Source organism: Canis lupus, chromosome 23, assembly GCF_003254725.2.
Source record: "Canis lupus dingo isolate Sandy chromosome 23, ASM325472v2, whole genome shotgun sequence".
In the NCBI taxonomy this organism is placed as follows: domain Eukaryota; kingdom Metazoa; phylum Chordata; class Mammalia; order Carnivora; family Canidae; genus Canis; species Canis lupus.
In genome coordinates, this window is record NC_064265.1 from 22439498 (window position 1) to 22453237 (window position 13740).

Sequence of the window (13740 nt, forward strand, 5' to 3'; positions counted from 1 at the left end):
AGGAAAAAGAATGAATCTCATTTCCAATGAATTACCCCCATTTTTTTTTCTTTTTTTGCCTGATGGATACTTGGAAGATCCCACTCAAAAGGTTTCTCTTTACTTGACCTCACCCAAACTCACCTAGTGCTAAACATGCCTCCCTGGTGGGAACCACTAAGCAGATTGAGTGAACTTCAGTAGCCACCAATGAAAAAGATACAGACTTTATAGAATTTGCTTAGAAAATTACTAAATAAACAAGAACGACTACAACAAACAACAGCCATGGCAATCCTTGGAAAGAGATAGGATCTGTTTCCCAGAGTTGCCACATTATATTTGAAATATTCAATTTTCAAAAAAAAAAATTTTAATTTTCAACAAAAACTTATGATTTATACAGAGAAATAAAAATGTAAGGCCTATTCCCAGGGTGGCAGAGGGGAAGTCAATGGAAATTATCCCTGAGAAAACACAGACATTGGATTTAGATGAAGTCTTTAGATTAGCTATTTTAAATATTTCAAAGAGCTAAAGGAAATCACATCTAAAGAACTAAGGACAATATGAGAACATAAATAAAGAGACATAAAAAGAACCATCTAGATATTATGGAGCTGAAAAGTATTCAGAAATATGAAGCTGAAGTGAAAATTCACTAGAGCATTTCAACATCAGATTAGAGCATGCAGAAGAAAGAAGTGGTGAAGTTGAGACAGGTCAATTGAGGATCAAAAGAAGAAGAGGAAGAGGAAGAAGAAAACTAAGAACAACAAGAAGGACAAGAACAGGAGGAGAAGTAGAGGAAGAAGAGCAGGAGGAAGAAGGAGGAGGAGAGGGAGAAGAGTGAGGAAGAGGAGAATGAGGAAGAGGAGGAGGAGAAAGAGAGGAGGAAGAAGGAGAGGAAGAAGAAAAATCAACATAACCCTAGAAACCTGTTCAACATCATAAGCATAGAAACATATGCATATGGTCAAGAATTAGAAGAGATAATGGTTAAAATTTTCCCAAATTTGATGAAAGATATGAATCTACACGTCTAAAGAGTATAGTAACTCCAAGTAGGATAAACTCAAAGATCCTCTCTGAAACACATTATAATAATATTGGTAAAATAAAAAAGAGAATCTTGAAAGAACAGGAAAGAAGTGTCTTACTACATATAAGGGATCCTCAATAAACATAGCAGCTGATTTCATGTAAGAAATCACAAGGGCAAGAAGATTGTGAGATGACACAAAGTTTTAAAAGGAATGGTCAATTGAGAATCCTATTTCTGGCAAAACTGTTTTTCAAAAATAAAGGAAAATTTTTTAAATTGCAGATAAAAAAAACTAATATTTTTTGTTGCTAGCAGCTTTCCATTAGAATAAAATCTAAAGAAACCTTTCTGGCAGAAATGAATAACAACATTTAGACAGTAACCTGAATCCACATGAAAAGTTAGAGTATTGATAAAGATAACTACATAGGTAAATATAAAAGACAATGTAAATCTATTTTTGTTTATAACTTTAAAAAATATTTGATTATTTGATTTAAAAGGCAACTGCATAATGCAATATTTGTCAATCTAAGTTGACGTGCATGCAATATATAAAGATATAATTTGTGACAAAAGTATAAAGGAGGGAGGAAAGTAAAACTATATAGGAGCATGTTTTATACAATATTTAAATTATAGGATGCGGTAAAATCAGTGCTTAGAGGGAAATCTATAATTTTAAGTACCTACATTAGAAAAGAAACAAGACTTCAAATAAAAAACCTAACTCCTTAGGAAACCAGAAAAAGAAGAGCAAACTAAATTCAAAGCAAAGGAAGAAGAAAAAAATGATAAGAACAGAAAAAAACATCAGACAAGTAGCTGAAGAAAAAAAATAAGTGGCATATTTATTTTTGGCACAGTGTGGGCAAACAAGTGGTTGACTGAACATGATTTAATCTTCCACTTTTCACCTATTTTGGCACCATTCAGAGACATTCATAATGAATGTAAAGCAATAAGATTAAATGGGTCATGAAAGACAACAAAAGTCTTGCTTGCCTTTTTTCTTCTACTTAGAATATGTTTGCCTCTGAATATGTGTCATTTGCATTTCAGACTTAAGCACATCTGCCTCAAAGCCTTGGATAAATGGTTTATGATAGAGGTATACCTGAGACAGTTCCCTTGTATAAGATCAGAGAAATAATGTTGGTTAGTTTACTTCATTTACATTACTTAAAATAATTTCACTGAGAGTAACTGCTACTATATTTTCACAATTATTCTTATGTAAGTTCTAAATTTATATTAATAATCTGTTATAAAGCTTCTTTCATGTGTAAAGTATTTTTCACTTATTGAACACTCATAACCATATGATTTTACTAAAAGATGTCACACCCTTGGACTTCCACAAAGCATCAAAAGTAGTTCTCCAAAGTCCTCTAACTAGTATGAACTTTACCACAACCACGGAGAGCAAATATGCCACCTCTGTTCTTTAATTAATCATTCCAACTCTTCATGACTTATTAGCAGAGAGCTCACCAGTCCCCATCAAGACTCATTTTCCTTGCCCTTTAATTATCCAGGATCCCAGGGTAAGCTTACCTAGTCCAAAGTTAAGTCAATTTTCTCCCGACAGTAAGAGTAGAAGGATCTGGAGACTGGCTTAAGTACTACTGCTGTTATTCTTGCAGCAGAATCCTACACAGTCCTTTGGAAATTTGTCCACAGGATAATACCAGGTCCATATGCTTACCATAGTTCCTAACGTGGTGCCACTTGTGTGCCCCAAATTATAGCTGTTATAGTTTGTACTCACATATATAGTTAGTATTCCCCAAAGCAAATTTCTTGTCAAGTATTTGGATTCAGATCAAGTGCCAGAGTAGCCACAGTTAAACCTACAGTAATTCAGGTTACTCAAGTTTAGATTTCTAAGATGATGTATTTCTAGGAAACTTATCATACGTGCTTGCCACCAACCTTGGCTGGAGCTCTGTACTTCACTAAAGTAAATCTCCCTAAAACTGAAATTACAAAACAAAAACTTATTCTTGATAGCTCTCAAATTCTTGGATTATATGTTTTGAAAGAGTAGAAACTAGCACTTGGGCTAGTATCATGCCTTTTAACAAAAGATCTGATTATTAAAATATTATTTTCATGTACCTTCTATGGCAAAAAATTTAAATAAAAATGCTCTCTTATATTAAATGAGAAAGAGGAAACATTGTTCATTTACTTCCAGGTAGAACCTGAGGTTCTTGGGCAAAGTCTTCCTTTTCATTCCCACTTAGCAAGTTTACATATGAGGGATCACAGGAGTTGTGACTGCGCATGCCACAGAAGGGTCCATCAAAAGCTAATCTCTATGCCTGAGGTTATTTAAAGGCTCCTAAACAAAAGTTACAATCTGTATAAACTGAAATCTCAACCTGCAAACATAAGAAATGCTGATATTTTAAAGACTTCCTTTGAAAGGAATCCTTCACTAAAAATTATTGCCTTGGCAGGTATAGTCTACCCCCTAGAAAAACATCATCCAAAAAACTAGAGAGCCATCAAAACAGTATTTTCATTCATAAGTCTTCAACATACCTCTCATTCCTTTGTTCTTTTAAATTGATTCATTTCCAATAAATGAATTTAGAGTGAGCTATATACCCAAGGATATAAAGAGGAATTGGACTTGTCCATAGATATGCACATTTCAGTAGATATGTCAACAAATGACTAGAAAACTATATAATACATGCTTTAATGGGACTATGAACCAAATACCAAGGAAACGCAGAGAGTGGCTGACTGCCTACAAGAAAGCATCAGAGCAGAAATAGAATTTGAGTTGCTCCTAAGCTAGGTGTGAGCCTGGCCAGACTCCACACCTGCCATGCTACTAATTAGCAGGATTGATTTATTTGATTATCTATGGTTTAGCACTGTCTCCTTACTTTCATACATCTCCCCTCTGGAAGGTAAAAGCTTTGCCAGAGAATAACTTTCTCAAATAATGATAAATTTATACTTGTGTTTTTATATTAGAACCTACAGATATGCTGTGAATATCCACTTACAAGGAGTACCAAATGATTCCTTAGGCAAAGATGAGGCAGTAAGTCACTCTAGGCAAAGGGCAATATATATATTTCTCTAAAAATACACATAAAGGCATTAAAAGAGGTAGAAGTTTCAGAAATAGATAAAATAATTCCACTGGATTTATTAATAGAGACACTGCCACTGCTCATTATAGAAGTTAAGGGTGGAGGAGAGGAGTTGTGAGCTGTCTAGAAAAATAGGTTGTGAGGTCCTTCTGTGTGTAGAGATAATAGAGACAAACATAAAAAAAGATTTTGTTCAAGAAAGATATATAGCCAAGTTTGAGTTTTAGAAAGATAATCATCTAGACGATAAGGGAACATTGAAGATGGACTAAAATGAGAAGGAATGATAACAGGAAGATCAGGTAGGACAGTCTCACAATGAGAAAGGTGGGAGGAAGAATTATTGATCAGATAAGAGCACTTGACCTACAAAGGCAACTGGATTTGAGATTCTATGATTGGACAACAAATGATTTGGGACTGATTCCCTGATATGGGGAGATGAAGGGAGAGTGTTTCATGAACAACTTGGAGGATAGTGGTTCCATAATCCAGGATAGGGAGCAAAAGATGGAGAGCAGATTGCGATGGATGGTGGAGAAGAAATTGTTGGATATGGTAAATGTTAAGTTCCAGGGGCCAGAGTGAGACTTTGATGGTGCATAGTAGGCAACTAAAAATGTGAGTCTGGAGCTTTATGCAAAATTTGGAACTAAAAATCCAAACATAAATAGTTGCCAGTATAAATAGAGTAGTTACAGTCATGACTAAGAGAAAACAGAATTTGGAGTGAAATGCATAGTAGCCTAGGATGAATCTGGAGAACAATATTTAACTGGTGGCAGAGAAAGAAAACTCAAAGGAGGAAATTGGAGATATCTAGTTAGAGATGAAAGAAAACAAAATTCAAAATGAGTTTTCATTCATTAAGTCATTCTATAACATTTATTATATGCTTGCTACATGCCTGGTACCTCTAGAGTTGGAAATGAAAACATACACAAGGGAAACATATTTCCTGCTTGCATAGAGTTTACGTAAGAATGAAGAGATAAAAGTCATGAAATATTATAGAATTGAAAATAGTGAGATTTGCTAGTATGAAGGTCGTTGGTAACTTTAACTTTAGAGAGAATATCTATAATAAAGAGGAGGCCAAAATGCAGATTATATTGAGAGAGAGAAAAAAAGAAATGTGGCAATTGGATACAAGCACTTATTTCTATACCTTTCTGAAATGACATAACAAAAGTATAAACCCACTGGGACTGGAAGAAAAATGGGAGAATGATAGCAGTAGCATTTTTGTGGCTGAAAAGCATCCAAATGAGTAATTATGATTGAGATTGCTGAAGAGAACTGAAATCAAAGCTGATGGCTGCAGAGAGGCCAGTTACCTAGCCTCTAGATTCGACCAGATTTATAAGTTGCTCTAAATATATTGTAAAAGTCTTATCACTGGAAAAAATATAAAATAGTAAAAAGTATAGTTTCACTTGTTTATTCATATAATATTTACCAAGGACTAGGCAATATGCTTGGTAGGAAGAATACATAAAAGATACAATTTATGACAAAACATACAATCCAGAGAAATGTTTTCTTTTTTTTATAATAAATTTATTTTTTATTGGTGTTCAATTTACCAACATACAGAATAACACCCAGTGCTCATCCCGTCAAGTGCCCCCCTCAGTGCCCGTCACCCATTCACCCCCACCCCCTGCCCTCCTCCCCTTCCACCACCCCTAGTTCGTTTCCCAGAGTTAGGAGTCTTTATGTTCTGTCTCCCTTTCTGATATTTCCCACACATTTCTTCTCCCTTCCCTTATATTCCCTTTCACTATTATTTATATTCCCCAAATGAATGAGACCCTATAATATTTGTCCTTCTCCGATTGACTTACTTCACTCAGCATAATACCCTCCAGTTTCATCCACGTTGAAGCAAATGGTGGGTATTTGTCTAATGGCTGAGAAATGTTTTCTTTTTAAAATTATTATAATTAAGATGGGTCAGCCCAGGTGGCTCAGCGGTTTAGTGCCGCTTTCAGCTCAGGGCCTGATCTTGGAGACCCGGGATCAAGTCCCACATTCGGCTCCCTGCATGGAGCCTGCTTCTCCCTCTGCCTGTGTCTCTGCCTCTCTCTCTCTCTCTCTCTCTCTCTCTCTGTGTGTGTGTGTCTCTCTCATGAATAAATAAATAAAATCTTAAAAAAAGAATTCACTTTAAAAAAATTATTATAATTAAGAAATATAAGAAATCACTGAGAGTTAAACATTAAGAGATGTCACTGTAGCACATATAACTGTCTTATTCAATACAGTAGCCACTAGCCACATGTGGCCTTTGAATATTTGAATGTGGCTAGCAAATCTAAGAATGTAACTTTTAATTTAATTTAAATTTATTTATATTTAAAAACTTAATTGGCATAGAATATTTTTTGTTATACTACCTTATTATTTTGGTAGAGCTACATTTCATTTTAACTGTTGGATCATATAAGATATTACTGTTATATTATAATGCATATTTTGGAAACACTCATTAATTCTAGGATTATACATAAGTCTATCATCAATTTAGTTTGTATCTTGATTAAATCAATTTGAATATTTTTATGTATCAATGTAACACTGTAACGTATTTATTTTAATTTGAATATTTTATGAAGACAGCAAAAGTTGCAATGGTACCTGTGTAAACTGTAATTGACAATTAAGTTGAAATATTTGTTATTTTAATTATAACATAATTAAATTATTTTTAATTACAAAATACATATGGCTATTAAAATTAACTGCAGCAGAGCAAAATCTAAAGGTTGCTTCATTTGCAAAAACATTCTTAAGGATAATAAAGAGAGAACAGTGTTAAGTGGACATAATAAATTTGAAAAAAAATTTTATCTCAGTAGCCAAAAAAGAATTGAAGAAATTAGTCATTTAAAATAAAAATTAAGGTGCCCGAGAGACTCACAGTCAATTAAGCATCCAACTCTTGATTTTGGCTCAGTCACAATCTCAGGGTTATGAGATCAAGCCCCACATTGGGCTCCACACTGGGCATGGAGCCTGCTTAAAATTCTCTCTCCCTCTCTCTCATCCCTCCCCACTCTAAAAAACTGATAAAATAAAAATTAAATACTAAAAAAATTATAAATTATTTTTAACAGGTCTAAGATTATAACATTGACCGGCCATAAAACAACTTGGGTTCTTGTACACACACACACACACAAAGCTATTTTTAGATCAAGAGATGGTAAAATAAATTATTTCAGTTTTGAAAATTTACTGAGTCATGAGGAAAAGATTTTTATTTTTCAAACTTGAGAGATCTTTAGTGAAGCTACCAAACAATGGCCCATAGTACACTTTTCCAAGAACGTCAAAGATTGGTTGATTCAAAATTTGAAAAATTGCAATATCCTGTTTTTTTTGTTTGTTTTTTTGTTTTTGTTTTTTTGCTTTAGATAAGTCATGCAAAACAAAACACTATCCAATTAAATATTTGGGCTCACATACTATCCAATTAAGTATTTGGGCTCAATGGACTTTCAAATTTATAAAGCAACATTGTCAATTTGCGATCTAAAATATCCACCTTAGGGCATCTTTACCTTTGAATATTTTGCATCTTTCAAAGAAGGATTTCAGCTGAATATAAAAAATAATTTTTTTAATCACAATGAACAGTACCCTATATTAGGTCAAAAACACGGATTTATTGAGATTTTTTTTTAAATTTTAAACCACATTTTGATTTTTTTAAAGATTTTATTTACTTATTCATGAGAAACGTAGAGATAAAGGCAGAGACATAGAGGTAGAAGTAGGCTCCTTGCAAGGAGCCATAAGTGGGACTCCATCCACAGACTAAGGATCATGCCCTGAGCTGAAGGCAGATTTTTAACCAACTGAGCCACCCAGGTGCCCCAATTTATTGAGATTTTAAAACATGACATTGATATTTCCCTTATTGCTTTATCCCACTATATAACACATGTTAAAAATATTTATGCTTTGGCTTTTGAAGTAGATGATCAAAAGTGTCATAAATACATGAACCATAGCCAATTTTTGGAAAATTTAAAGATATACAGACGATACATTTAATAATCTTTAGTGCTTTGTCAATGCTCATTGGTTAAGGCATGGAAGAGATTTAAAAATTTACTGCATTATAAAATCAAAATCAGAAGTTTCTGAAAACAAGAGAAATCCTTGATATTCAAGAATCAAAGATATATATAGCAATATGAATTAGTATTTATTTCACTGCCTATGAACAAATTAATGTATTAAATGTATTAGTATATTAATATTAATACACTATTAATATTAATTATGCATGTTTAGTTTTACTTTGTTAATGTAATATTAGAAAATGTTAAAATAAATAAGTGGCTCACATATTTCTATCAGATAGTTCAGATTCAAGAACCGCATATAATTAGAACACAAATAGCAAAATGATAATCATACTAATATTTAATATCTGATACCAAAAATTAGTTAAACACCATCTATGCCTAAAAGAATATTTTCATATGAGCAGAACTAAGAGAAAATTTTTTTAAAGTAGAAGAAAGACAAGTTGTTTCAAATAGAAAATAAACAGGAATTTTGAGGAAGGCTAGAGAGCAGAAAAGAGAAAGGAGAGGGGAGGCTCAAGACTATGTTGGCAGAAACTTTGAGACACTTTACGAAACAACCAAACTAATAATGAATATTTTGTTGTCTTCAATATGAACACTAAACATGAACACACACATGCCCAACATTACAAAAAATCTTCAGTGTTGTCTTTGGGAGAAATATTTTTGTGAGTGGTGTCTTTGGGAGAAATCAAATTTAACAATTTCACATCTAGACTTCAGCAAAGCATAGTGGGAAAGAAGATAATTCTTTCTCTATTCCAGTGGATACCACAGATCAGAGCAATAATTAGCTAGGAAAAACATAAACTACTCAGGATGCATAAAGAAAACAAAAAGGATATGGAGCCTCCATTACATGTAGTCACACAATTTTGTTTGCATCAAGAAAATCTTAATAACTCAGCTGACTTCTGTTACTCATTTCCAATTTATAATACTTTTCCATGTAAGAATTTCCACTTATTCACATGTTGACCTTCGTTACCATTATTTTTACTTACAATTGGCATATTTAACCAAAAGCAGAAGGTATTCGAGAAAAATATTTTCCCTGGAAACCAACTCCAGAAAACAATTTGAGTAAGAAGTTTGTAAAAAGTGAATGAGATTAGATTTATTTACTATAATAGAGATTGTTAGTTTTCACTGTAGAATATGCTTTTGTCTTCCATAGTAATAGCAGCCCTAATTTTATACAGGTATATGGCCTTCATGATAATGAGTGTATTTCTCAACCTCCCTTAGAGTCAGCTATGGTTGCCACTAGTTCTGACCAATGGGATCTGAGCCAATGTGATGTGTGCTCTTTTGAGAGCACACTCTCTCCTTCCCTTTGTGCCCTTCCCACGGGATGGCAAGTAGTACTGAATTAGAGAAGAACCCTGGAGATCGAAGGGCAGGGGTGAGATCTGGGTGAAAGATCTAATCTAGCTCCGAACCATTTATGCACATATTGTTACCTTTTTAAAAAATTGTTTTGTTGATTAAACCATTATTATTTTCACTCTTTGTTAGAAGAGCTCATCATAATCCTGCCATCCTACATTTCAGAAACAAGTGTAAAAGTTTGTTTTCTCATATATATTTCCACAATCTTTTCAGAAATTTCATATAATCAAATTTGTACATTTCTGTTAAGAATACAAATTGGGGGGTGGGAATAATCAGAGATAAGGCACTTATTTTAATATGGCTGGCAAAATAAGTACACAAGTGACTGATGTTTTTATAAGATAGTCTGCAAGGCTCTATCTAGGAGAATTTAATCAACTTGCCTAGTGTTTCCTCTCTAAACAGAAATTTTCTGTTGTGTAATTTACTTTATTAATATTTGCTTTTATTTATACTTATAATTCTGATAACTACCGCAATCAGCACTTGGTGTCTTCCATGAAAACACTCTATGACCACCCTAATTTCACCATATATACTTTCTCTCACCTAAAACCTCTCAGAGGCTTTCCTCAGGACTTTTAGTTTCCTGATATCATGGCTTCATATCAGCATACTACACGAAGAGATGAAAGCATGCACAGGCTTATTGTTTTATGTAACATATGAACATTACAGAATTAATTACTGATTAACTTGCCATTATACTTGCTAAGAGGAGGGAAATAATTCTTTATCACTCCTGAAAAAATGTCACCATAGTTATGATGCTCAAAATGTAACTCTCATATAGTTTAGAAGACTTTCATCAATATGCTATAAGGAGAAAGAAGAGAGAAGAAGGACAAAATCAGAGAGGTGTCAACTAGAATTTAATCTTCAGTCACTCATCCATCCATCCATTTTATCATCATCCATCCATCCATCCATCCATCCATCCATTCATTCATAAATATTGGTGAACACCTAAAATGTGCAAAGAATTATTATATGGCCTCAATATTTGTATTCCTCCAAAATTCATACATTGAAACTCTAATTCCCAGTGTAATGTTGCTTGGAGATGGGATGTATGGAAGATACTTAGGTAATGAGGATGGAGCCCTTAAAAATGGGATTAGTGTTCTTTTAGAAGAGAGCTCACTTAGCCACCTCTATCATGTGAGGATACAGTTAGAAGTTGGTAGTTTGCAACCTGGAAAGGGACTTGGAAAGGGCCTCCACCAGAAAACAACCATGCTGGAACATGATCTTGGACTTCTGGCCTTAGAAACTGTGAGAAATAAATTTCTGTTGTATACAAGCTATCCATTCTGTCCTGTTCTGTTATAGCAGCCCAAATGGACTAATACAAACTGTTTAAGTGCTTGAGAAACAGCAGTGAAAAAAATAGTCTCTTCCCATATATAACTGATATTTTATCAGGGAGATATACATTTTTTAAAAAAGGACTATAAAAAGAAATGCATGATTTTATGAGAGCTTAACCATGACACTGACCAGATCTGGAGAGTTCTAAAACATTATCTAGAAAGATCAGTGTTTGAGCAGAGCTCTGAAGAAGGCAGTAAATTAGGAAAAAAATAGAAAAGGAGAGCATTTCAGGCAGAAGGAAGGTATGTATGAATGTCTGAAAATAGAAAGGACATAAAGTTTTTAAGGAACTTGAGTTGACTTTTATGACTGAAATTAGGAGAGCTAGGGAGAAGTTAGCACTAGATAAAGTTGGTAATGTAGGCAAAGGCCAGATCATACCTGGTCTTGGAGGCCATATTAATGATTTAGTATTTATTCTAAAGACAATAAAAAATATTTAAATCTTTGAGCACAGTGATGGTGGTATGTGTGTATTCACAGTGACAGAATTATATTTTGCTGTTTCAGCTTGGCTGTAGTGGGAAGAATGGATAAAAGAGAGGAGAGAAGATTTTAAGAATCAGTTAAGGACATCTGCCAGCTGAGAAATGATAGAAGTGTGAGCATGGATGTTGACAGTATAGGTGGAATAAAATGAAGAGATCCCATTTACTCAGAAGTGACAGAATTTTAGATATGGTAGAAAGGAGTGTTATAGATAACTCTGAAGTTCTTCGTTTGCATAATCACATATAAAATATGGTCATTCACTAGAAAAGAACACATTAGAAGAGGTGTGGCCTTAGTAGGAAGATAATGAATCATACTTTGAATAAATTGAGTATGAAATTCCAGTAGGACACTGATGATGTAGTTATGAAGACAGAAATATATAGAGGTCTGAACTATTCAAAGAGGTCTAAGTAGAAGGAAAGAAAGAGATAAAGAGAGAGAACACTCCATGTGTAAATGGTAAACAGAGCCATTAATTTATCCATTTCACAAATATGTACTGAGGATCTATTATGTCTCAGGAACTATTCTACACACTGAGAATACATCAGTAAACAAAACTGACAAAAATTCCTGGGCTTATTAGCTCACATTCTATTATTAGCAGACATGTACATAATTGGTAAGTGTATTATATAATATGCTAAAGGCAGTATATACAATGGAGAAAAAATGCATGGAAGCTAAGCTTCAGAGTTCTGAGAGTGGGCACTACAATATTAAGTTGTCAGGGTGGAGATAACTGAGAAGATAGCATTTGAGCAATGACTTAAAATAAATGAGGTGCATATGTATTTAGAGAGTATTACAGAGGGAGCAACCAACACAAGATCTTAAGAGAAGACAGTTCAAGGAATAAAAGTCATTGTGGCTATTGCAAAATAATGAGTAGCAGAGTTGTAGCAAAGTCAGAACAGAGAAAGCAGTGGGTCTAAGCCATTGTAAGGATATTAGCATTTATTCTGAGTGAAGTAGGGAGTCACTGAAGGATCTGAATAGAAGATTCACTTGTATTTTTAAAAGACAACTCTGGGCATGATCTGGAGAATAAATGCTAAGGTGACCATTTGTCCCAGCTTCCTGCGACTGAGGGGTGTCCTGGGACATAAGACTTACCTTAAACCCAGCTAAGTCCCAGGAAAACCAGGGTGGTTGCTCAACTTAATAGTAGATGAGAAGATGAAGAATAGAAATGGGACAATGAGTTTTAAGGCTATTGCAGTAATATCAAGCAATTGTAGTGCTTAGAACCACAACGGTAGTCATAAAGATGACAAGATATGATTATTTCATACATTTATTCTGAAATTACTGTCAACTGGATTTGCTGACAGATTGAATAGCACGATATGAGAGGAGAAAAGTCAAGGATTACTCCAACTGAATAGAATGATGCTAGAAGGAGCAGTGACATGGGTGTGAGCATGGTGGTATAAGATGTTCCTCCTTTTGTCCCTATTTATTTTTTTAACACTGAATTAGATACCCACCTATTAACAAAAGCACCTTTGTGGGTGTTATGGCCATCTAGTGCCAGATGCCAAGGGACCTGGAAGGAGTCTTACCCATCTGTGTATCCAATAATAACCAGATAGACCTCCATAAAGGCTGCAGTATCAGCAGAGCCAGCAAACACGCCACAGCTCCTCACACAGTAGTACTGAAAAAACTTGGAGAGTGCCACCTGGGCAAATTATCATGGACAAAAGAAAATTTACAGAAATAACAGTTTTCCCCAAAAAATTTCAGCACACCATTGGAGCAGTAAAACAAATGGATAAGAAAACCAAAATCAAACCAAAACAAAACAAAACAAAACAAAACCCAAAGATAAGTTTAGTCACAGTGGTAAGAGGAACTTTCCCAGGGTCACCCCACCCTCACAAGGCAACATAGCATAGAGGTGAATTGTATTATGACAGCATTTTTCTATGTATTTATTGGCCGTTTGGATGTCTTCATTGAAAAAATATCTATTTTGTTCCTCTAGCCACTTTAAAATTAGGTTGCTTTTATTTTGGTCATTGCATTGTATGAATTCTTTATAAATTTTAGATATTAACCTCTTATCTAATATATAGTTTGCTTATATTTGCTCCCATTCCATATAGATTGCCTTTTAAAAAAAAAAATTTTTTTTTTTTTTTTGGTGCAGAAGCTTTTTATTTTGATGTAGTTTTACTTACTGATTTTTGTTTTTGTTGCTTGAACTTTTGATGCCACATCCAATAAA